This window comes from Gossypium hirsutum, chromosome D05 (assembly GCF_007990345.1).
Source record: "Gossypium hirsutum isolate 1008001.06 chromosome D05, Gossypium_hirsutum_v2.1, whole genome shotgun sequence".
Classification (NCBI taxonomy): domain Eukaryota; kingdom Viridiplantae; phylum Streptophyta; class Magnoliopsida; order Malvales; family Malvaceae; genus Gossypium; species Gossypium hirsutum.
This window is the reverse complement of record NC_053441.1, coordinates 45,788,020-45,809,836: the sequence shown is the minus strand read 5'-3', so window position 1 is coordinate 45,809,836 and position 21,817 is coordinate 45,788,020. Positions and strand designations below refer to the sequence as shown.

The following is a 21,817-nucleotide window of genomic DNA, read 5'->3' as shown; positions in this document are numbered from 1 at the left end:
TTTTAAAAACTACTAAATTATCTTTCCATTAATAATTTAATAGCGGATGACCAAAAAGAAAATTTTGAATAATTTGATGACTAAAAAAGAAAAAGTCAAACAATTGATAACAATTTTATGATCATGACAAAATAAAATTTATTAATAATCGGATTACTACCGGTCTAGTTTAAATGTAGCATAAGTTGTTATTTCATAAAAAAAATGTTATTAACTTTACAAAATATCTTACTGTAAGATATTTTGTTAAAAGTAAAGGTATCTTGTTTAAAATTTTTTATTATAATAAAATATATTACGCTTATTTTAAGGAAGTTCGTTATTTCCAAAAATACTTCATTATTAGCTTTAACATATATATATATTAAAGCTTTAACAAATATTTTACATGAGTCTTTAGATATATTGTATATTTTGTTAAATGTTAAAAAATAGGTTTAATACATAATTTAATATTTGATAAAGTACTTAAAAGTAAGGATGTTAATTTTTTAGTGCTTAATTCAAATTTTAGAAATGATTTGGTGAAAATTTATAATTAATTAATATTATTAACAATTAATTTTCAACAAATCAATTCTAAAACTCAAATTAAATCATATCCATCAAATGACATTTGATAAATTAAACTTAAAATTAAATAAATTCACAACACTAAATTTATTTTATTAGCAAAATGATGAAAATTTCAAACTTGATAATATTAGCAATTATCTTTTATCAAATCGACGATAAAACTTGAATTAAACATACCTTTAAGTACCAAAATATATAAATTGGATAAACTGTGATAACAAATGATGTATATTTTATTATAATCTATTAAATTGATTAAAGCTTACCTAGAGGCTCTCCAATTTGAGGCGAACGTTAGGGTTGAGCTCAAATTTAAAATTGAGAGTTATTGAATATGAAATAGAAGTAAAGAACTCTAGGACTAACCCTAATAAAGCAGCAGTATTTTTGGAAATCTCTTTGGTCGGTAGCTCAGACTAAAAATCTAAATCTTCTGCTCTCTTTTAAGTAAGGTTTGTTTTTCCCTCCTCTTCATAAATTATATTATATATGTAAATTCAAAAAGAATGGTGATCTTGAGTAGCGAAATATGAAGGAAAAAGAGGTGATTTGCATCGCTCAAGATCCCAGTAGTCATAAATTTTGTAATAAATATGGATGAATAGGCCAAGGAGTGTAAAAAATTGAGTTACACAGAAATAATTACGACAATCGAAGTCAGAAACCGCCAAAGCAGCAACTACCTCACGGTTCATTTACAGATGCCCCTTAATACTTTCCAATCATCATCTTCAACATTAGACCTATGAGAAGGCCAAAAGAGATGGCTCCACATTGCTTGTATCTTTACAAAGGGAAATAAAAATAAGTTAAAACAAAAAGCCAAGAAATAATACTCCATTTCCTCTACAGCATGTCGTAACCCCCTCCAAAAAAAAATCCACATAAATCCTCCAAACCCTGGTACATGAGCACACAAGATATTTTGGATAACGGCTCATCAGAAGGCCTCATTTTTCAGAAACCAAGAACTTCCATACGGAACTGAATATATAACTCCTGGTCAAGGGAGAACTGCAGCCATTGCCAAAATTTTGAATAGTCCAATCCCAGAAGATAAATGTCCAAGCATCGCATGAGTTCAACAATAAAATCGTCATACTTAGCAAGCAATAATCAGCAAGATTGCAAGAGTTGGCTAATCCAGGCCAGAATGGCTTTTAAAACATGATTCTAGACAGATGCATCAATTTCCTTTCCGTGATCCTCCTCACTAATACTCCTCTTAAACCTTCTTAACCATATATCATAATCCATAGGATAAGGCGTTCCGCACAAGCTGTCAACATAATCGGTAAATGCTTTCAATACAGTAGAGACATCACCCAATTTCTGCTGAATCAACCTCCTAGACCATGACGTCTCTCTCCACTGTAGTTCCCCTTCAACAGAATCAAGATCAGGGAAAGCACCTCCACATGCAAAATAAAGCATGTAAACCAGGCTCTCAGCATCTGATGCTGAGCACAACTTTCCCTCCTGTAAAGTATAAGTAGATGAAAAATGAAGGCTCATTGCATGGCGGTCCCTATCTTCTAAAATAGCATGTCCCCAACCAATAAGGACAAAATAGGGACGACTTTCACCAGATCTTACACAGATCACATTTTCTGGTCGAGTGTCTCTATGTCTAATGCCTTCTGATGAGTGGAACGATGAAAATGTGCAAGTGTACACAATCACAACAAATAATAGAGTGACAAGTAAATGTTGAGTTATTGTACCCATAGAGATTGTAAAAGAATTATTTATAAAAGTAAGTTTAAACGCTTTGGTGAAAGAAAAATATTTGGATTTGGGAAATGATTAAAAACTAGAAAACAAAATAAAATAAAATAAAGTTCTAATGCACGATTTTAAAAGCTGATTTTAATCAAGATGATATAATTGTGTTGGATTAATTATATTTTCTTACCTTAGAATCATTAAACTTAAGCTTATACTTGTTACTAGTAAATCATGGCAACTCGGTAATTTGCTAACTTATGAACATATTTACATATCAAAAATTCATTCATCTCTTGTACATATTTCTATGTCAATTTGACCGATAAAACAGATTTATAAAGATAAACATGTTATTGCACATACATACTTATTAGATTAAACAATCTCTCGCATATTACTATGTCGATTCAAACGATTAATTCAACCTAATAAGCATATAAAAGACTATGTGAGGTAACAAAGTATCCTTACCTTGAAACAGTTTAATCACAATAATCTTGCAAGTTATGCAAGGCATATGTATCGCCAAATACAATGTTAATCTAATCTTCAACTACCTTAGAAGAATTAGACATGCACTGATTAAGTACTGTGTCCATTAATTACAATTTCAATGTGTTTAAATAATTAATTCTTTAGTTATCTTACAATTATAATGCAAGAATAACTTAATCATGGTTTTACTTAATCAAACATTTTACCGAGGCCTATAAGAGCATAAACATAAATTTAACAAATCAAGAGGACGGAATGCAATCAACCCAACACAAATTAAATTCAAGCTAAGCTGATTAAATTAACCATTCCAACAACATAAGTATTCATAGATATGTTCATCATAAAAACAACAAAAATTAAAGAGATAAGGAACAAGAATCAAATCCGGTGGTTTTCCGTGGCTTGACTAGGTTGCTCCGTTCTTCCTTCTTTGTTGTCCTCGCCGATCAAGGCTGCTATGAACACTCAATTGCTGCTCTAAAATGGCTGAAGAAAACCCCTTTCCCAAGAGGAGAAACCAGCACAAGAGCAAGGAACTTTGAATGGGAAAATGAGAGAGAAAGTGAGAGAGGAGAAAAGAGTTGTGAGAGAAAGAGATGTGAATGAGGGATCCTTTGAATGGGCAGCAAATGGGGGTTTATATAGCTGAAGATGGCTGCTAAAAATAATAAATTTCAGCAGCCAAGGAGCCCCCTCATGGCCGGCCATCCTACATGGAAAAGTTGAGACTTTCAACTTTATTAAAATTAGCCTGGGGCAACTCCGTAAAGCCTTAATTTAAGGTGAGGTTTGAATGCAATTTGGAAGTCTTCCAATGGCCTTTTTGCAGCTTATTTAATCAGCTAAAATGCTGATTTGGGTCAGCATTTGAACGGTTCTGGGCTTCCCAATTAGTGGCTAGTTCGGTTCGCTCAATTTGGTTCAACTAGTGCGGTTCAACTAGACTCTTTTTCCATAATTAATTAAAATTAATTTATTTAGCCCAAATTAAATTGGGAATAAATTAAAATTAATTATATTATGAATTAATACACATATTTGGACCGTCTTAGGTTGGAAATTATTTTTCCTTGTTACTTCAAATTACTTATCGATTTTGTTCTTCAACGGTGTTTGCCGGGTCAATTTTTGCCCTTTGTACGAATCTATCAAAAATAATCAAAATTCACTAAAAATAATTGTAAAATTGACTAAAAATTAACATGTTTAAATTTTTAATACAATTTAATTATTTTATAAAAATTAATTATTTTATGACAAAAATTCTATCAAAAATGCATGATTTTAAGTAAAATTAGGTATGAAAAATTATATAAATCTTTGTGTTTCCAATGAGGCAATAGAAAGAGCAGATAAAAAGTCATGACAACACCTTATAGCCTCATCCACACCAAAATGACCTTCACTAACCATATCAGTAACGGTTTCGCTAACTGGGCTGGTCACAAGAATCGGGGTGCCACACCAAGGGTGATCACAGTTTCCACCTGAACTGGGTCTCCGGCACTGACCAGGATGTTGGAAGTTTTGAAGTATAACAAAGGCAAAACAGCAAAACAAAGCAAAGAAATCGAAGCAAAACTAAAAACAATAGCAAGAATTTTAACTGAAGTGATTCATCATAATTTTCATTGAAAATTTGAAATATATGAAAGTTACAATGTTAATTTGACAGTTACCTAATAGCTTAACTGACCCCACTAATATAAGACTAATGTTAACTTAAGTTACACACAAAATAGGCTGACATATTAGCAATTACATCAAACCATATCCTACTAACTTTGTTGAACAAGTTACAAGTAAACCAAGCAAAGTTACATAGGAACAAAATGGACAAAACAACTGTTGCATTTGGTTCAGCCCCAATGCTGCATTTCATCTTGAGCTGCTACTGCTGATCTTGTTGTAGGCTTGCTGCTGGTTTTTTGTTGTGCTGCAGGCCAAAGCTCAACAGGTAGGTAAGCAGGCTAGATTATTTCTACATACTTTCTCAACATGGCCAAACTGTTTGCAGCTTCTACACTGAATGTTTGGCCTATACCAACAATACCTCTCTGAATGTGTGGTCCTCTTGCAGTGAGTGCATGGTGGGAACACTTTCTAGCCTGCATCTCTCCTTGGTTTCTCCCTTTTATCGAGCCAAGGCTTTTTCCCTTTCAAATTTGAACCTGAACCTACTTTGGCCTTTGCCTGGAAAGCTCCTTCAGGATGCTCTTCCTACCTATTGGCCCTTCTTTACTCAAGTGCATACAGAGATTTTATCAGCTTAGATAATGAGATGGCTGATAAATCTCTCGAGTCCTCAAGTGATGAGATCTTTGACTCAAACTTCTCAAGGAGGGTGGTAATGGCCTTTTCAACAACTCTGCTCTCACTGAAGTCTTCTCCTAGGAGCCTTATGCTGTTGACAGTGGCCATTATTCTGTTTGAGTACTGCTTGATAGTCTCAGACTCTTTCATCTTTAGATTCTCAAAATCTCTCCTAAGATTGATTACTTGTTGCTACCTTGTTTTGTCTGACCCCATGAACTCCTCTATTAGCTTCTCCCATGCCTTCTTGGGTATGTCACAGGCCATTATCCTATTGAAGATAACATCTGATACTCCATTCTGCGAGCAGGTCATTGCTTTATGCTTTTTGGAGCACTCTTCACTATGTTGCCTCATCTGAGCAATGGTGAGATTAGCCCTCAATGGAGGTGGTTCAGTATCATTTTCAATCACATTCCACAAATCGTGCACCTGAAGATATGTTCCCATCTTAACTACCCAAATGGTGTAGTTCTCTCCAGTGAACACAGGTGGTGGAGGTGGTGTGAAACTCATCCTATTGAAACAAGCCCAACAGCTTCGATTTCTCTCTTCTCAAGTTTTGTTTTGGCAAGAAACAACCAACAACATAGGCCTTTAAAGATGACAGGCTCTGATTACCATTTTTTGGAACTTTTGAAGTATAACAAAGGAAAAACAGCAAAACAAAGTAAAGAAATCGAAGCAAAACTAAAAACAACAGCAAGAATTGTAACTGAAGTGATTCATCATAATTTTCATTCAAAATTTGAAATATATAAGAGTTAAAATGTTAATTTGATAGTTACCTAATAGCTTAACTGCCCCCACTAATATAAGACTAATGTTAACTTAAGTTACACACAAAATAGGCTGACATATCAGCCATTACATCAAACCATATCCTACTAAATTTTTTGAACAAGTTACAAGTAAACCAAGCAAAGTTACATAGGAACAAAATGGACGAAAGAACTGTTGCATCTGGTTCAGCCCCAATGCTACATTTTAGCTTGAGCTGCTACTACTGATCTTGTTTTAGGCTTGCTGCTGGTCTTTTGTTGTGGTGCAGGCCAAAGCTCAACACTCATCCTTGAATAATCCTTCCAGATGTACTCAATTGATGTAGATATTTGCCAAATGGGCCTTTCTGTTTCATAATAGTCAATACCTTGGCTTGTCTTTGAACTAGATACCACAAATTCATATCTTCCTATGCTGGTTCCAGCTGAGAAGGATGAGAACCCATGTAGAGAAAGATAGACTGTCCTGGGTCTTTAATTGGTGAAGCAATGTAATAAGGAAGCTCACCATTACTCCTGATTTGGTTAATATGATAACCTCTTTCCCAATTTGAATCCTCCAACCATAATATAGATCCTACTTCCAGCTTCAGCGACTCAGACTCAAGCTTGATAGATTCATCCTAAACTTCAACAATTTCGGGAGAGGCACCATGCTGCTGGAACCTAAATAAACCACTTCTATTCACTCTGGTATCCCCCAACTGCCTCTCCAGTCTTTAGAAGTGACAACCATGGTCGGCAGCTAAATCTTCAATGGAGTGCTTAGGCAGACTAGCAAACTACATAATACAGTAAAATGTTGCAAAAGTTACTTGCAAAGCACCAATATCTCTCCAATTGGCATTCCTAAGCTTGTTCCAGATCCTATCAACTGGAGATACAGCAATTCTGGCATGCCTTTGTATCCTCTCAGCAGCACACTTATAGACATTATTCACATCAAAATCCATTTTATTTACATCTTCTTCAACTTTAACAAAGCCACCATATTGAGAATCAACAAGAAGAACAAAGGCAGAATTTGAACTTAGAGGAAGATTCTGTCTATTTAAGCTCCTTAATATGAGCATGCGCAAGGCATAGAAAAGAGCCTCGCCTAGGACATGCAGAGAAGGCTTTTGTTCACTTTCCTCAACAAGTTTTGAATACCAAGCCTCAAAAGAGACAGTTTAAAAAGATTTCCCACTTTCCATGAGGATGTCTTAAGTTCTTAAGCAATACACCAGAAGCACATAGACTTCCAAGTCTCCCACTAGCTATCGCGTTCTCTGCCTGGTAAAATTTTAAATTTTCTTTGTAAAGATAGGCAACAGAGAAAGGCATTGGCTCATCTTGACTCCAAAATGCCTCCCACAAGCCCTTCACAATTGCATGTAAAAAATCTTCAACAGCAAGATATACAGTTGCTTCTGCAGAATTAGATGTTGAAGCATAAACAACATTTGGCATCCAAATAAGTTGTTGGAACGAAACTCCTTCCAAAGCATAGTCAAATTTTTGAAGATCTATTAACTCAAAAGGTACATCAAAGACAGGTTCATCTGTGCTGACTTCTCAAATAATGATTGAAACCAGTCTTCAGGATTTGTAGTAAAAGTTTCACAATCTACAAGTCTGTATAAAAATTCCTTGTAATTACGAGATTTATCGCCAGAGGACACACTAGACCTTTTTGTACCAGACCCAACTAATTCTTCGTCTATGGACCCACTTGTCAAATATCATGTACATTTGAAATAAGCTGACAATTAAGAAAATTACAATACCATGCATCAAAATAGTTTAAACCAAAGAGAATAAGACTTATATTACAGATATAATACAATGTAGTTAATGGTTCAGAATCTTTTGCATTTAACCCTTAGTTAAAAAGTTACTAACTCCATAAACAGAATACACACAGAGAAACCAAATCACTTCATGCTGAGGTAAAAATGATGATATGATACAAACTCTAGAAATCAACCAATACTAGACCAGAAAGTCCTTAATAAAAAATTTTAAAAAAATACCATGTTACAGGTTATCCATTTGATGTAGCCCTAATGAAGGAAATAAGATTTACTATGCCTCCCAACAATTTATCCCAGCCATTTGCCCCACTTGATGTGGCAAAAATCTGTTGTTTCAACTTTTGACATGCATTATTAATAGTTAATCCACTTTGGTATATGTTTCTGTCACCTTTGATGTTGTCCAACAATCATTTGGCACATCAGGTGGAATAAAAAGTTGTAACAAAAGTTTTGGAGCAAGTGGCACCACTCCCCGCATAATCTTAAAAGAAAGACTTCAAACATTATTTGAAATTTAAATTGTCAAAATGAAAAATTCATTTCATAAAACTCATTATCTCAATCATTGAAAGCTAACCAAATGTCTGAAAAGATATCCATTTAAATGAGCTTCACATGAAAATTAAGCCCAAATATATCATAGAAAGTCCATATCATAAATAATAATATAAGTCCAAAATTAAAAGATCATTTCCTCTAATAACCATCAAAAGGAGTACTCCTCCAAGACAATGGTTCAACTGCTAAGTTAGATGAATTTATATGGAAAATAAAATAAATAAATAAGAAAAGAATGAAAAAGAAAAAGAAAGACAAAGGCAATCAATATTCTACTTTCTACCTGTTAATATTTTCTAAAGATGCTTTATTACAGTTCCAGTAATTTTTGCATCACTTAAAACATGCCACATTTATCTATTGATATAGAGTTTAATCTAAGATAGACAGTTAGGATGTTGTAGAATAATAAAAATGCGGTATTAATGTAATAAATGTGCATTATGGGAGCTTATAAAAGCCATTATCTACTTTCACTATTCTATTTATTCATATACATATTAGTTTATTCTCTCATTTATCAGGGAAGAAGAGCAAGATGCTTCACAAAGTTCTTATAAAGACCTAAGCCATAGGTTTATAATAAACCTAGCAAAATCACCAACAAAAATCCATTTCAATTATATTAATTGACAGAATCTTGAAATAAAGATATATTGTATGGCAAGAACATGGCAATGCAAAAGTACAACTTCAGAAAAAATGGTTACCAAACAATGATTATACAACTCATATGTAGAAAATACCATAAGATTTCCTAATGATGGAAACATGCTAGTTAAGGAATTAAGTTATCTAGACTAGTAGGTTGGTTTATATTAATTTTCTTTACTTACCAAGTATGAAGGGTTAAGTGTTATATTTTGCATCTCGACTAGGGTTTAGTTATAAATACCTATTGTTGTCTTAATCATGCATGGCCAATTTGGGCGGAGTGGGCCAGATGGACGTGTGAGCCCATTTTTTTGAAAATTTTTGTAAGGTTGCACGGGTCGCCCAAGTCGACTGTGGACCTACTGTCGGGTCAGTAACCTTTACTTTGACCAGTATATGTGTGACCTGTCTGTCTAATTTCTATACTGAGCAGGACTTATGATATCTGAATGTATGTACTATTAATTGCAAAATGGCATGACATATTTTGTATGTTGCATTGCATCGAGGTGGGTTGATGATATTTGGAGGAAGTGTCTGAAAGGCTATTAAGCCTGTTATCTGGCAGCTCAGCTGCAACCTTCTGATTATGTGTCGTATTTCGGTACAGTATGGTGTGTAGGGATAGGTGGGTTGATTTAATCCCCACATGGTGTGTAGGGTTGGACGGAGATGGTGTGTAGAGGCTGGTGGGTAGGATTCTGATTTACTATATCTGCATTCTATATCTGATATGGGCCAAGGCCCTAATGTATTTTATATCAATTGAGATGAATGTGATTGAATTAGTATACTTCCATATATGTGATATGTGGAAAAATGATAGCGTGTGAAAGTGTAACACCCCAAGCCCGGCCTAGACGTTATGGCTGAATCTAGCGATGTCATATGGAAAGGGATTTGAAGACAAGATTGTCGAGTTTAAAAACCGATACAGTAAGTTAGCTTTTATTTAATTAAAAAAAACTAGTTGGTTTGCTTTAAAACTTGTCTCTTAGAGGAAGCTTTTGTAACCAATTAATTTAGGGAAAATCGTTTCTATTTACGAAAAAGCTTAGTTTTTAGAAAAAAACCGTGCTTTGTAGAGTTGCACTTTTTTTAAAAAAAATCCATAAAAAATAGTAAAAAGTCCCAAATTTAAAGCCAACCAGTCCATAGTCCAGAAGATACATCAAAAACCCAAAATAAGTAATAAATTCTAGGCATTAACGAAAAACAGTCTAAAATTTACGTATGGCCACCGTCGAGTCCTCCGCTGCACCGACTCGTCAAGTCTGAAGATTACCTGTACAAATTAAATAGAGAAAGGTTGAGTTTTTGCAAACTCAGTGTGTAATCCCCATAAAAAACATGCATACAGATAATCAATAGAATTCAGTTAGATACAGTCTGGGGCCCGTGCCCATCACAGAATCAGTTTGGGACTTAGCCTATTCAGATACAGTCTCAGAAATACATTAGGGTCTTGGCCCGTATTAGATACAGAATGAAGATAAAGTAAATCAGAATCCTACCCACCAGCCTCTACACACCATCTCCGTCCAACCTTACACACCATGTGGGGATTAAATCAACCCACCCATCCCTACACACCATGTTGTACCGAAATGCGACACATAATCAAAAGGTTGCAACTGAGCTGCCAGATAACAGGCTTAATAGCATTTCAGTCACTTCCTCCAAATATCATCAACCCACCCCGATACAATGCAACATACAAAATATGTCATGCCATTATGCAATTAATAGTACATACATTCAGATATCATAAGTCATGCTCAGTATAGAAATTAGGCAGACATATCACACATATAGGGGTCTAAGTAAAGCTTATTGACCCTACAGTAGGTCCACAGTCGACTTGGGCAACCTGTGCAACCTTACAGAACATTTCATAAAAATGGGCTCACACGCCCATGTGGCCCACTCGGCCCAAATTGGCCCTGGCCATGTGATCCATTTTTAATGTAACCTGTGCTAGTTAATTATTCATATATATTTCACTATTTACTTATATGTTCCTTCAAAGTTGTCTGCTTGAGTCACTATTACTAAATTATTTATATCTTGAGCTACAGAATTTTGAATTAAGATTCGCTTGATGTCTTTTAAACTAGGCTCAAATACCTTTCTACCATAAAATTTTTAGAATTTTTGGTTCAAGCAATAAGCACAGTAAAATCTTTAAACTTACCTCTATTTTGCTGTCTTACAACTTAGTCCCTTCTTTGCTAAAAACTAATTATCTCTTAGTACAAAATTTGGATGTTGTTTCCATTTGTTTCTATTGAAATTAGACTCATTAATAATTTAAACATGTAAATTTTAACCCCTAATTATTTTCTCCAATTTTTGATGATTTTCCAAAGTCAGGACAGGGGAACCCGAATTCATTTTGACCTTGTCTTACAAATTTTATTAAACCTCACGATTTATAATTCAATTACTTGCACTATTTCTTCTATGAGAAACTAGACTCACTAAGCTTTAATTCCATATTTTATTCATCCTCTAATTCAATTTTCACAATTTATGGTGATTTTTCAAAGTTAGCCTACTACTGCTATCCAAACAACAAGCAATTTTGGCTTTTCGCTTAATCCTTTTTTTTGCATTTCGTGTACACACCTGGTTTTGTTTGATGCTAAAACAGTCCCCGAGCACTCCAAAGCCTATAATCAAGATTCTCAACATCAATTTAATGGATTTACAAGCTAATTGACAACCAGGAACGAACAAAAACCCAACTTACCACCAACGATAACCCTCCATTTAACTATTTTAAGACGAGAACACTAAATTCACCAGTTCGAGCCTCCCCTACGCCCAAATCACAGAGAAAAAACATTACCACTTTAGCCATTCAGAGATTCATGATAGAAATGAAGAGAAACACTTACTGAAACTAAGCGAACACTAACCGCGTGCGAAAACGAAGGAAAATAAATGGATTAGGGAAAAATCAAGAAAAAGAAAAAGAAGAGAAAGATAGAAAAACTTAGAGAATTTTAGCAAGAGGAGAGGGAGAAGAATAGAGGGCAGAATTTTTTTTGAAAAAGAGAGTCAAAATTCGGCTATGGGAAAAAAATTTTCGATAACCCTGAAAATCCCTTAATCTTCTCCCCTAATTCCCACTACACATCCACTACTCAAAATCCCTCTATTACACAACTCTACCCCAAAATCTGAGCAAAAAAATAATACCCTTGCTTGGATAGGGATTCGAACACACTACCTCCACCAAAATGACACACCATTTAACCACCAAACCAGCAGACCCATTCTAATGTAATTTACTCCTTGAAGGTCAAGTATAGCCTAACCTCAATCTCGTCAACAGAAACAACATGCGTGGGATCAGAGTGGTAGCGCCTTAACATCGAGACGTGAAAAACATCATGAATGTGGTCCAAATCCGGAGGTAACTCCAACTGATAAGCGATAGGTCCCACACATTTCAGAATGCGGTAAGGTCCAATAAATTGAAGGCTTAGCTTGCCCCTACGACCGAACCTCAGAACCTTTTTTCATAACGAGACCTTGAAAAGAACTAAGTCCCCCACAGAATACTCGATCTCATGCCTCTTCAAATTCACATACGATTTTTGCCTATTAGAAGCCGCTTTCAAATGATCCCGAATCAATCTAACCTGATCCTCTCTCTCAAAGACCAACTCAGGACCCAGAACATGTCGCTCGCCCAACTCAGTCCAACATAAAGGAGTGTGACACTTACGACCGTATAGTGCCTTGTAATGTGCCATCTGGATGCTAGACTGGAAGCTATTATTGGAAGCAAACCCCGCTAACGGCAAGTACTCCTCCCAATTGCCTCAGAAATCAATAACACAGCTCCTCAACATGTCGTCCAGTATCTGAATCACTCTCTCCGACTGACCATCTATCTGAGGATTGAAAGCAGTACTAAAAGTCTAATCTTGAACCTAGAGCCTCATGAAGCTTCTTCTAGAATCGAGACATGAAACAAGGATCATGATCAGAAATGATCGAGACAGGTACCCCATGCAGTCTCACTATTTCCGATATGTAGAGCTTAGCTAATTTCTGAAGAGAAAAGTTTGTCCTTACCGGGATGAAGTGAGCAGACTTGGTCAATCGATCCACGATGACCTAGATAGAATCCTTCTTAGTGGGTGTTAGAGGCAACCCACTAATGAAGTCCATCGTTACTCGCTCCCATTTTCATAACGGTATCTTAACCGGCTGCAGTAAACCCGAAGGTAACTGATGCTCAGCCTTAACCTTCTGACAAGTCAAACAACGAGCAACCAAGTCGGTAACCTCAAGCTTCAACCCTGGCCACTAGTACAATTCCCAAAGATCTCGGTACATCTTGTTCCTACCGAGATGCATAGTATAGGGACTACCATGCGCCTCTATCAGAATCGACTACCTTAAATCTTCATCATTTGGTATACAAATCTGACCGTGGAAACAAAGTACCCCATCACTGTTTATCCCAAAATCATTAGTTGTAACATCCCAAACCCGGCCTAGACGTTATGGTCGGATCTGGCGTGTCACATTGAAGTGCCTTTCAAAAATTGGACTCGTTGGTAAAAATTTGTTTCTAAGTTTTAAAACCCCTTTGTTATTATTTAACAAATCAACTACTCAAAACGTTTGCCTTGTTATCTGCTATTGTCATAATAAGTTGATATTAAAACGCGGAAGCTTTTAAAACTCCAATGCTTAGATTTTGTGTCTTGAAAAATAGTAATTATTTTGAAAATACGTCTTCTCCTAAACTAGCAGTTTAAAATAAGTAAGCAAAAGCCCAATTAAAACTTTAACAAACATAAATGGCCTTATTACAAAAACATAACCCAACACAACTTTAAATTTAAATTAAAGAAAGTGAAGAACAACTACAATAGTGTGGCCACCTCCGAGTCCCTCACAGCACCAAATCACTTAAGGCTTAGGATTACCCGCATAGTTACAAGAAAAGAGTGAGTTTATGAAAACTCAGTGTGTAATCCCCTATCAGTCAACCAGTAAACAACATGCAGTAATAGTACAATGTGGGCCTTAGACCAATACAGTAACAATGTGGGTCTTAGCCCAGTACAAAATCAGTACAGTGCAATAATGCAACCAATCCCAATCCAGCCAACACACCTCTCTGTACCACCAACACACCATGTGAGGATAAAATCGACCCACCCAGTCAATACACTAATATCGCAGCAAAGCTGCCAGTAATAGTATCACAGCAAAGCTGCCAGTAACAGTATACTTCCTCCATAACAGTATCTCAACCCCATGCAGTATGTCATGTCACAAATCATATGTGTATGCAGAATGTCATACTCAATCATAGTCATACATATCATAGAGCAAATCAGTTATACATAACATAAGGCCATATCATATCAGTCATTTTACCTCTTAGGGGTATATCAGTTATTTTACCCTATGGGGGTATTTCGGTCATTTTACCCTATAGGGTATTTCGGTCATTTTACCCCTATAGGGTATTTCGATCATTTTACCCTATGGGGTTATTTCAATCATTTTATCCTATGGGGGTATTTCAATCATTTTATCCTATTGGGTTATTTCGATCGTTTTACCCCATGGGGGTATTTTAGTCATTTTACCCTATGGGGGTATTTCGATCATTTATTGATCTCTCGAAAGGTCTGCAGTCGTCTTGAGCGACTCAGGTAACCTAAATGGTTAAAATAGTGTAAATGGGCCCAAGTGGGCCCACACATTCATACGGCTCGATCAGCCTAGAATTTGCCACGGTTATGGGATTTATATCGCCCAGTCCAGTATTTGCCACAATTTGTGGATTTCATTCGTGTGAGCCCCATGAGCCCATTGAGCCCACACAGCCCATTTCGGCCTAACGTGGCCCATTACGGCCTAAGCCTGTGAAAATGCTCATAGAGGCCTCTGCAGTCTATCGTCCATGTTTCGCAAGTTGGGCTTACCACACAAGCGATCGCTCACCTGTGTGGTCTCAAACATCGTATTTTCAGCTTTTCGACTTTTTTTGTCGTTCCACGATTGTAATAGGGTGTTTACACACCTGATTGTGAAAACGCACCAAGATCCACGAGCACCAAAACCTACATTCATACAAGGCTTTCCATTAGTAGCTAAACAATATAGTTAATCTCCCTCTTTTACACCCTTAACCAAAACTAAATTAATATCTGCCTCGACTGTCAAAAGTGGCTTAGCCCACTTATACCACTAACGGAGATCTGCATTGCAAACAAATTATTTAAACAAGATTGTTTATACATGTGGTTTAAATCCACTCATAAAAACTTACAGAAACACAGAAAGCACTCGACCTACACTTAGAATGCTAGCCTACATACCTGCCTTTGAACGAGAGATGAGAGAAAGGTTTTGATGACTTGATATTACTTGATACTCCTTCACTCATCGAGAATTTTGAACCGTCAGAGAAGAGTTGTTAAGCCGAAAACAAAATTGAAGAGATGAAAAGGTTGAGAAGGCAATAATCGACAAATAGTTGATTAAAAGGGGTAGAGGTACACCAAGTCTTAGCAAAATTCGACACCAAAAGCAAAAAGTGAAAAGATTACTGACCGAAACCGAAGTAGACAGAGAGAAAACAACCCCCAAAAACCTCAAAACCGATTATCCTAGTGCCTAATAACCAAATTCGGCATACACACCCCTTAACACCCCACTTCTATTTTTTCTCCTAAAATCTCTCCCCTTATCCCTCCTTGAATCACTCCACTGATTTCTCTTCAACTCCCCCAAGAACTCTATTCAAATTCCATTCAAACTCCCCTTAGCTGTGTTTCAGTCCAACTCCACTACCTACACAGTTTAAGCAGCAAAATAAATACTCCCTTACACAACCCAAGACTTGAACCTCAAACCTCACAGTTACACAACACGCCACCTTGCCTAGACAACAAGCTATTTTTTTGTCATAAAACAAGCACTATATTTTATAAGGCCTACATGCTAGTGTCCAAATTCATTTAAAAGCAAAACCAAAATATCTGCAGAAGCCAAGACTTGAACCCAGGCTTCTCAAACACTCTCATACACACCCAAATCACTTAGCCATTAAAGCAAACAAGCAATTTATGTCATATCAAACAAAGAAATTAAAGACTCAAAATTTTAGGGCGTTATAGTAGTGCCACCATTCTCAACCCGACGAAAACGCAACCTGAGAGACTTATCCCCCAACTGTTTACCTTGAATCTATTAAATCCATGTCAGTTTGACCTGAAGTTCTGCCAATAGACTTCCATCATCGAATAGGCTAAGTCGAGCAAACATCGCTCTCAGATCGGTCATAACCCTACGGCTCAATGCATCGACCACTACATTGGCCTTGCTAGGATAGTACTCAATGGTACAATCATAATCCTTAAACAGCTCAACCTATCTACGCTGCCTAACATTTAACTCCTTCTGAGTGAGGAGATACTTGAGGCTCTTATTATCAGTGTAGATAATACACTTCTCACCATACAGATAATGCCTTCAGATTTTCAATGCAAAAACTACGGCGACCAACTCCAAATCATGCGTCAGATAGTTTGCCTCGTGTGTCTTAAGCTGACAAGACGCATATCAACCACCTTACCATCCTGCATCAACACACATCCCAAACTGACATGTGATGCATCACTATAAACCGTGAACTCCTTTCCAGGTTCAGGCTGTACCAAAATAAAAGCCTCAGTCAGTACAGTCTTAAGCTTCTCAAAGCTCTCTTGCTACGCATTAGTCCAGCCAAATGGTACACCTTTACGTAACAACTTAGTCAAAGGTGTTGCGATCAGTGAAAATCCTTCCACAAATCGTCAATAATAACCTACCAGCCCCAAAAAGCTGCGAATCTCATATACATTCTTAGGCTACTTCCAATCCAATATAGCCTCAATTTTTTAAGGATCGACTCGAATCCCCTCAGCAGAGACCACATGACCCAGAAATGTTACTTCACATAACCAGAACTCGCACTTGCTGAACTTAGCATAGAGCTGCTTTTCCCTCAAAATTTGAAGAACAATCCTAAGGTGCTCATCATGATCATCCCCAGTCCTTGAATAAACCAATATGTCATCAATGAACACCACTACAAACCGATCCAAGTAGGGCTGAAACACTCAGTTCATCAGATCCATGAAAGCTATCAGTGCATTAGTTAGTCCAAATGGCATCACTAGAAACTCGTAGTGACCATAATGAGTCCTAAATGTCGTCTTATGCACATCAGCCTCCTTAACCCTCAACTGATGATACCCAGAATGCAAGTCAATTTTGGAGAACACAGATGCCCCTCAGAACTGGTCAAACAAATCATCAATCCACGGAAGTGGATACTTGTTCTTAATAGTCAACTTATTTAGTTGTCGGTAGTCGATACACATCCTCATGGATCTATCATTTTTCTTAACAAACAGTACCGGTGTTCCTCACAGGGACACACTAGGGCGGATGAACCCACGATCCAATAACTCCTGAATTTGAGCGTTGAGCTCCATAAGCTCCTTCAGTTTCATTTGATAGGGAGCAATTAGACACCTGAGCTGTACCAGAGAGAAGCTCAATTCCAAACTCCACTTCCCGATTCGAAGGTAAACCCGGTAGCTCCTTAGAAAAGACGTTCGAAAAATCCTTTACCGTTCTAATATCCTTAACTATAGAGTCTCCAAAATTTGAAACACTTATATATGCCAAGAATGCCTCACATCCCTTATGAACCAACTTCTCTGCCACCAGTGCAGAGATCTCACTCCCTCTGCGGGCCTATCAAAACTCTCAAATTATCTCTGAGGCCATCCTCAAAGCGAACACATCGCTCATACTCAGATGCCACCATACCTCGCGCATAGCAGCTTAGTCTTAGAAACTCGGCATCATACTCAGCCACTGATCGATCCCCCTGTGTAAGATTCAGAAACTCCTTCGTACGTGCATCCACATAACTAGCTCTGACATATTTCCCCTGGAAAGCGGTCTTAAAGAACTCTCTGGTCAGACACTCGGGCTGAGTGTCCTCCTTAACGGTTAGCTACTACTGATAAGCCTCATCTCGCAGCAGCGAGACTGCAACCTTTAATTTCTGCTTAAGGGTGCAATCTAGATCATCCATGATCCTCTTCATGGCCTTAATCCAGTACTTGGCCACATTAGGGGCGACCCTAGTGACACGATTGAAGAGCCCAGCTCCATTGGATCAGATCGTTCTATAACCGACCCTCGGCCCCCAAATCCAGTATTGGGCCCAGCGACCCTCTCCAAAATCCTTAGCATAGCCTAGGACAATGTACCGTCCCCAACCATGCGATATTGAGACCCAGTCTCAGTAGCGGGCGACACTAGCGTCTCACTCATATCCAAATTTGGCAAGCTGGCCGATGACAATGACTCAGCTCAAGCCCCTCTACGGCCTTTACCTTGGCCTCTAGTACCCCGTCCGCAGATACCTCGTGTGCTCATATCTAATCGGATTTATCTGGTATTATAAGTTTTATGAATCAGTTACAGTTTCAGTGTTTATTAACAAATGTTTTATGTAAAACAGTATCGGTTATTCAGAGTTCATGTTTGTAAATCGCAGTCTCACTACAGTTTCCAATTTCTCTACAATTTTCAGTATACACTAACTAAAGTGTTTTCAGTACAGTTTACTACCTATAGTAGTTTCAGGATATACTATCCATAACAGTTTCAGTTTAAAATAAATCACAGTTCAGAATAGTTACAGGATCGGCGCTGGAGACTTAGTGTACCACTTACTCAGTAAAAACATTTCAAATTATTTGGAAATCAATCAATTTTTTGAAAGCCTGATTTTTATAAAACCCATAATCCACAGTCAAGTTTTTCAACCTGACTCTGATACCAGTTTCATATTTTATAACCCTATTAACCAGACACAAACTTAGAACAGATACATGAATCTATTACTCTGTCATCACGGGTTGGCCCACAATAATGACTATTAAAACATGTACATACTACCACCCCAGGTTGCTCGACAACGATGGTTTACAATCTAATTATTCTGTCATCCCGAGTTGTCCGACAACGATGACTATTAACATTTGTACATTTTACCACCCCCGATTGTCGGGAAACAATGACTTCAAATCATTATACTTGACCCTATGGCATGCCAATACCACAACTAATAGGGTAACCAATGTTCTGATTACATTATATAACCAATTCACATATCATCATTACCAATTCACATATATATAACCAATACAACATAGCATAGTTCAATCCATTTTCCTATCACTTGTCATGTATCAATTAAATCATGCTACTTTTTATTTTGTTCAATTTCTTGATATCCAGTATCAATTGCAATGAATCAATTCATACAATAATTATATGCTCAATCATGCAAATTAACATGAATATGCATACAATTATATTTATTGATCTTGAATAATAAAAGTACAAATCAAATCCTCGCATCTATCGTTGATGACTCTCACTTTTCCTTTCAATCTTAACGACCCGACGTCATCTTTAGCTACGTGCGATAATTCAACAAATACATGATATCAAATTACATTCGATTGACATTCAAATACAAAGTCACACATATTTTTCAATTTATTCAATTTAGTTCTTGTACTCGAGATATGCATCTTTCGACATTTAACATCAGATCAAAGTTTGATTTAACATTATTTCATTAATGACTTTATACTTTCTATTCATTGCATAATTTTATGAAAGGTTTTCAATTTATTCCTTAATGTTACAAAGTTAACTATCAAGTTTATTTAGCTTTACAATTTAGTCCTTATCATGATCGAAGCTTAATTTCTATCAATTTCAAGCCTAATTCATCAATTTCTCAACAATGAAAGCTTACTAAAAATTCAAAAATTGAACAAATTAATACATGGGCTAGCTAAATCAAGCTCCTATGATCATAAGTCTATTAAAATTACAAGAAAAAGGGCTAAGTTACCTTAAACAATTGATGGTCGAATGTTCAATGGAATTTGCTTCTAAACAATGGTCGATGGTGAAAAAGATGATGAATTATCATCTTTCTCCACTCACTTTGGTACTTATACCATGTTTAGGCATTAATTAATCTCAATTAACTTAAGTAAGGTTTATTATACCTTAATCATCTATTAATCAAACTTAGTGGTTTCTAAGATCACCATCCACTATCTATTACTTATTATTAGTTATTTATTATTTTAATCCATTGAATAATTGTTATCTAGGTCCCCAAGCCTTTTCCTCATTAAAATTCAATAGCATTTGGACTTTTACAGTTTAGTCTCTAAGTTTTAATTAACTACTTTTTTGGCTAAATTACTTAATTGAACTTCAATATATTTTATATTAACTCCGTAAATATTCTTATTTTATATTTACAGACTTAGTTTACGAAATGAAGTTCCAAAATTGTATTTTTTGACACAATTGGAAATCGTGTCCTTACAAAATAATATCTTCTTACTAACATTATAGGGATTACGAAAATGGAACATGGTCATGGGTCATTTCCTTAAGATGAATAAATAATAATAATTATTTAAAATTAATAATAATTTTCATCACAAAGATACAATGGTCACCATGAGATAAAATAGATCAAATTAGGTGAATAGATTTAACCTAAAGGGATGGTATCTTATGAGGGTAACACACATATGGCAAGGTCATTGGATAAAAGTTTAATATAAGTAGCTTTCATAATTGTATATAATGGGGAGATAAATCATGATATTTTTTTGTGGATTGACTTCATGACTAAATAACTTTGTAATTAATAGACAAAGAGTCAAAACTTAATTACAAATTATTTAAGCCCCAATTATATATATCTGATCGGTCTATATGGTAGCTCATCAAATGTTGAATGAATTGCATAATAAGAACTGATTGAACATATGAATGAAAAAGACGTGTGAGAACTAGATTACGTGAAATACTATTCGTAGTAAATGCATTTTCTCAAGAAGAAAAAAATGACTTAGAATTAATTTAATTTCTTTGGACTATTATTTAATTGGATAAATAAATTAAATAATTGAGTATAAGGTAAAAAAATACATAATTTATTTGGAAGAGTTTATTTGAGCTTTATCTATGATACCTAGAATCTAAGGAGGTGAAACATGTTCCCCAAGAAATAAATGAAGGTATTTGTGGACTTATATGGGCTGAAAAGTGCTATCTCAAAAAATTGTAATACAAGGATACTACTAGCCAACTCATCTTGGAGAGAAGTGAGTTAGTAAGAAAATGTGACTCTTTCCAAAGGTTCACACGGGTCTCTAAAATGCAAGAAGAATTTCTTCATGTGACCTCCTGCTCGTTTCTTCTTGAAACTTGTGGAGTCAACATCACATGGCTATTCCCATTCCCACAACTACAAAGTAGTTTACTAACTATAGAGTATTTCACTTAATTGGTCAAAGCTGAAGCCATCACCATCATCATCGAAAAGGAATGAGAGGGTTTCTTAGGGAAATAAATAGTTTATAGGTTTGGGATCCCAAAGCTCATTATCACTAACAACGAGGTCTAGTTCCAAAATAAGTTTGAGTCCTTTTGTTCCAAACTTTATATTACATTTGCCTGCAAATCTGTTAAGAAGCATTAGACCAATGGACAGGCAGAGGCAATCATTATAGGTTTGAAGAAGAAAGTGAAGAATACAAAAGGATCCTTGTTGGAAAATCTCCTAGGATTTTTCTAAACCCTTAGAACAATATAACATGCAGGGACAAGGGAAACACCATTTAACATGTTGTGTGGCTTTGAGGCAGCTATACCTACTAAAATTGGCATCAATAAGTTTAGATCCACAATTTTCCAAGAACAACCAAACGAGGAAGCTTTTTCCACTAATTTGGATGTCTTGGAAAAGGTTAGAGAAGT

General features: G+C 36.1%; 1 pseudogene; it reads right to left on the bottom strand.

Moving 5' to 3' along the window:
* Positions 1–1,321: 1,321 nt before the first annotated feature.
* Positions 1,322–18,053, bottom strand: LOC107902315 (uncharacterized; annotated as a pseudogene).
* Between the last annotated feature and the right edge of the window lie 3,764 nt (positions 18,054–21,817).